Source organism: Cucurbita pepo, unplaced genomic scaffold (assembly GCF_057944985.1).
Source record: "Cucurbita pepo subsp. pepo isolate OVF unplaced genomic scaffold, ASM5794498v1 scafford_66, whole genome shotgun sequence".
Taxonomy (NCBI): Eukaryota; Viridiplantae; Streptophyta; class Magnoliopsida; order Cucurbitales; family Cucurbitaceae; genus Cucurbita; species Cucurbita pepo.
The window spans coordinates 27,027-32,728 of NW_028257970.1; the positions used below are offsets into that span (position 1 = coordinate 27,027).

Genomic DNA, 5,702 nt, shown 5'->3' on the forward strand with positions numbered 1-5,702 from the left:
CATCGTGTAACGGTCATACTTCTTCAAATGTGCGGCTTCGTGATCTTGACACGCTAGCCAAAAATCTTATGGGGTACACAATCTCCATTCACATTTTTCACCTCGGCTTTGTGGCTTTGTTATACCATAGGCAAGGTTTGCCTTCAACGTTGAAACATCACTTATGTGGAATCAAAACTTGTTTGACCACACACGCCGCCTATGCATGCATGTTCTATCATGTGCGACACAACAATGTTGCATCTCATCATTATCTCGGTTCCCAACAACACGATCCATGTATCTTGATGCAATCTCATGTCTTGAGATACTCGATCATCTTGGTTTTTCTAGACACATTTGTTGGGACAGTTTGGCCGAGTGGTTTAAGGCGCCAAATTTAGGCTCTGGTCTGAAAGGGCGTGGGTTCAAATTCCACAGCTGTCATAATCATACTTTTTCAATCTCATCGTCCGACCCATGCATCGTATTGCAATCTCATGTCTAGAGATAGCTTGACTATCTTGGTTTGTCAAGGCACATCTGTCGTACAGTTTAGTCGAGAGTGGTTTAAGATGCCAGATAGATTTGGGCTCTAGTTTAAAAGGGTATGGTTTTAAAACTCGTCTATTATGAAGAGATTCTAACCCAACTCTAACCCAACTCCAACCAGTGTCTCGTTGGGTTCTAGTTTAAAAGGGCATGGTTTTAAAACTCGTCTATTATGAAGAGATTCTAACCCAACTCTAACCCAACTCCAACCAGTGTCTCGTGATCTTGTCACGCTCACGACAAATCTAAAGGAGTACTCAATCTCTATTCACATTTTTCACTCGACTTTATGGCTTTGTTAAAACTTAGGCAGAGTTTTCTTCCGCATTCAAACATCCATAATGTGGAATTAAAACTTGTTTGACCACACACGCCGTCTATGCGTGCATGTTCAATCATGTGCGACACAACATTGTTGCATCTCATCATCATCTCGGTTCCCAACAGCACAACCCATGCATCGTATTGTAATCTCATGTCTGGAGATAGCTCGACCATCTTGATTTGTCCAAACACTTTCGTCGGGATAGTTTGGCCGAGTTGTCTAAGGTGCTAGACTTCGACTCTAGTTTAAAAGGGCATGGATTCAAATCCCACAGCTGTCATTTATTTTAATTTTTTGTAAAGCCTCGTGCCCGCTGCTAACACATATTGTTTGTTTTGACTTTTTATTTATCGTTGTTAACATCGTGGTTTTAAAACGCGTCTAATATGGAGAGAGTCTAGCCCAACTCCGACCAGTGCATCGTGTCAAAGTCATACTTTTTCAAATGTGCGGCTTTGTGATCTTGACACGATCATGACAAACCTTAAGGAGTACTTAATTCCCTTTCATATTTTTCATCTAGCTTTGTGGCTTTGTGGCTTTGTTGGACCTTAGGCAGGGTTTGCCTAGGGTTTCAAACATGAATAATGAGGAATTAAAACTTATTTGACCGCATACTCCGCCTATGCGTGCATGTTCAATCATTTGTAACACAACAACATTGCATCTCATGGTCATCTCGGTTCCCAACAACACGACCCATGCATCGTGATGCAATCTCATGTCTTGAGATAGCTCGACTATCTTAGTAGTCCAAACACAATTGTTGGGATAGTTTGGCTTAGTGGTCCAAGGTGCTAGATTTAGTCTCTGGTTTAAAAAGGGATTGGTTTTTAATCCCATAACTGTCATTTATTTTTATTTTTTTAAAACCTTTAGGAGTACTCAATCCCCATTCACATTTTTCACCCGACTTTGTGGCTTTGTTGGACCTTGGGCAGGATTTTCCTTCGGAATTCAAACATCACTTATGTGGAATTCAAACTTGTTTGATCACACACGCCACCTATGCATGCATGTTCAATCATGTGCGACACAACACGTTGCATCTCATTGTAGATGAGAGCCCCCTAATTAGGTAAGACTCACAGTCTGCTCAAATCATCGAACATCATAACGGAAAGCGTAGATGAAAGCTATCTCGCGACGAAGAAAAGCAAAGGACACCCAATCATACTACTATAAAAAAAAAAAAAAAAAAAAAGTAGTACAAATATAGAAAAAGTAGTACAAATATCAAAAGTAAAGTTAGAATGTCTCAAGTCATGGAGATAGATATAAGAGTTGAAGGGCCGTTAATACCTTTTTATATACTGTCTCAAAGTTTGCCATAAGTGAACTAAACATCTATGATGAAAGCTAGAGATCAAAATGATTAATATCAGCAGAAGCGTGGTGGGCCCATAACTCACAGGTCCCACGATTGAAACCTAGCTTTGATATCATCATACTACATGTGAAATAACATAGTCAGCAAAAATAAGGGACACTACTGATCCTACAATACATAAAAGTGGCAGCCAACCACACATCACTCACCTATCTTTTTTGGTTTGATTGTCCTTCTTTCAGTGTCCCTCCACGAGGCGTCTCCGTCATCAAATCGAAGTTAAATCATGCTTCATGATAACGAATTACTTTGTTGATTGAATATCTTAGAGAAAAAAAATACTTGTTTGAGATTTGAATCACTCCGCAGGCAAGATCGATCATGTCAAGCGTAGATGATACTAAACATACAACCTAAACTACATAGCATTACAAAAAAAAAACTTATTACTTAGTTAAAAGAAGGCATAAATGATCTTTTTACTACCTTTTTCAAGTCTACAAGACAACATAAGTGATTATATATAGCCTCAACATGAAACCCTTAACCTTCCACTAGGAATTTTAAGAGTTGTATCATTCATACTTTTAGGACTATAGTTAGCCACTATGAAAATGAGAAATTTTAAGAGTTGTGTCATTCATACTTTTAGGACTATAATTAACCACTATGAAAATGTAACGATCTTATTTTTTTTACTAAAATAGAGTCGTACCATATGCATGATGTGATCTTTTTATGTGGAAATATTCATTTTAAATGTTTCATCAGTCCCATGGACTTACATAATAAAAATAAAATTCGTAAATAAATCGAAAACATATAAGAAATGATAATAAACATATATATCCAAAAACTAGAAAACAAATGATGATGGAGTTGACACACGAGTCGTGTGAGTTGCGACTAACGTGGGAAGCGTGTGCGCTGCACATGAGAAGAGCATGACTAGTTTGTCAGGTCACACATGCATTTCTCGAAGAGTGTCCTTTTCAGGTCGTGCGCTGCTGGGAGTGATTTAGTGCTTGTTGGGCCACCCGTGTTGAACCTGGATCCAAAAGTCTATCGGTTTTGTCTCTTTGGCCTATTTTCTACTTCTACTAGATCTTTGGCGCTCACTGAAAATGTATTAAGGAAATAAAAAGTCATAAAATGCATTTATGTCTATCGCGAGATTTCTGATGCGAGGGTGGTTGCTCCCACGAGATCGCTAACTCTTTTATTTTTTTCCTTGTTGTTACCGTAAATGTAACCTAAATGTGAATAAAATTCATAAAATACATTAGTGAGATCCACAAAAAAAAATTTGTAACTAGGATAAATAAAACTCATCTTCCTTAAGCTTATATTTCCTTAAAAGCATTCCATGATTGAGATGTCTTGATTCGTATCATTCTCCACTTCTTCAAGAGGATTCATGGTCGAATCTATTTGTAAAACTTTGCTGCAAAAGTAGGTTAAGAAAATACAAAAGACCTCACAACACTTTATCACGTGAACACTCAACACTTTATTCACGTGTACACTCATTTACACAAATGAAGCTCTCTGTAAGGACATGGCTGATGCGATGGCTCAAAAAGACGGGTAAATTTTTTTGCGAAATAAAATCATTAAAATTTAAAACATAATTTACATTATACCAAAATAGTGTGCGCACATTAGTAATTTAAAATACAACATAATAGTTAAAAGACAGAATAAGGACCAGACGCAAAACATTTTAAAATAAAAGGGTTGAGACGACAGGTGAGGTTAGTCTATGGCACCTGCTCCAGATTCCGCTCCCGACCTCGACCAGCTCCTTATTACCTGGAAAAAAATTGGAGAATAAGGAATGAGTACAAGACTCAGTAAGTAGCCTACTTGTAGGCTCTTAATCGTGTCCTTGATATGCTAGGGTACCACATTCTTTGTTCTTGCTTGTTCTTGATCTTGTTCTTGTTTTAAGTACTTAAGCCCCTTTAATTCTTGTTCTTGACTTAGGGTTCTTATCTTGATCTTTCTTGAGGACCTTGGTTCTTAAACCCTAAAACCTTGGTTTTCCTTTAAGGGCCTTAGCACTATGGTTTTTGGTTCTTGGTCATTTGTTCCTGGTTCTTGTCCTTAGAACTAGGATCTTGATCCATGTTCTAGTCCTTTATCTTTCTCTTGTTCTTGGTATTCTTGGTTCTTGTTCCATTATTGATTCGTTCTCCAAGACACTTCCCCTAGGATTTACGGCACTAGACATGTACCTGAGAATCTTGCTTCCAAGGCTTCATGCGTTCTAAGCGACACAGCTTTAACTTATGTCCAAGGCTTCATGCGTTCCAAGCGACGTAGTCTTACCGCATCTTAGGGCTTTCCCTTCGATATGGTCTGCTTAACCTATGCCCAAGGTTTCATGCATTCTAAGCGGCATAGTCTAAAAACTTACATCCTAGGCTTCTTACGTTCCAAGCGATGTAGTCTTAAAACTGCATCAAGGGCTTGCCCTATAATACAGTCTGCTTAACCTATGCCCAAGGCTTCATGCGTTCCAAGCGACATAGTCTGAAAACCTACATCAAGGACTTTCCCTATAATACAGTCTGCTTAACCTATGCCCAAGGCTTCATGCGTTCCAAGCGACATAGTCTGAAACCTACATCAAGGACTTTCCCTATAATACAGTCTGCTTAACCTATGCCCAAGGCTTCATGCGTTCCAAGCGACATAGTCTGAAATCCTACATCCAAGGCTTCTTACGTTTCAAGCGATGTAGTCTTAATACTGCATCAAGGGCTTGCCCTATAATACAGTCTGCTTACTACACTAAAGGCTTCATGCGTTCCAAGTAGCGTAGTCTAAGTCACGAACATGCTGTACCGTGGGAGGTCTTAGGAGGTTCTTGATTCGTGGATAAGGTAACTTACTCTCTTCTTGTTCCTCCGTGACCTTAGACTACTCCCCTTGATAGACCATAAAGGTCACTTGCTCGGGGAATACTTGAACATCATCCTGCAAGTCTGCAGTGCATCTCTAATAGGTGAGGGAAACTTGAGGCATGACATCCTGCAAAGGAAACATGGTGCAAGGCATCCCACCTAGAAGAGGAATTATTGGGCACCGCTTGGTGGGAGGTCATGGGTCACTTTGGACATGATTAGAGTATTACCTAGCATTCTTGAGTTTCTGTTTCTGAGTTTGGGGACCTTGATCCCTCGTCCTTGAGTGGTACCTAGCATTCTTCTTGCTTGGGTAGTTGTAAAGCTTGTGTGTTGTTTGTTCTTGGTTCTTAATCTTGTAAGTTTCTAAGGTCCTTAATTCCTTGAGACATAAGTTGTAACTTGTATTTGTAACCATATGAACCCATCTTAGTGTAAGTTGTTCTAGAAGGTCATAGATTCTTAGGGAGTTCTTTAGAGGGTTCTAGAAGAGTCTGAAGTCTTGTGGTGTTTCCTTTAGGTGTTTCTTGGATCCTAACTTGGTTGAGGTTCCAAACTTACTCCAATCAACTTGAAACCTCAAACTTATCTTCATGTCCTTCATAAT

At 39.2% G+C, this 5,702-nt stretch overlaps 1 non-coding gene across 1 annotated transcript; it reads left to right on the plus strand.

The window, feature by feature from the left end:
- The first annotated feature begins 346 nt into the window (after positions 1–346).
- TRNAL-UAG (transfer RNA leucine (anticodon UAG)) lies at positions 347–426 on the plus strand. Its single transcript has one exon. It is a non-coding gene; the product is annotated as a tRNA-Leu (tRNA).
- The last annotated feature ends 5,276 nt before the right edge of the window (positions 427–5,702 follow it).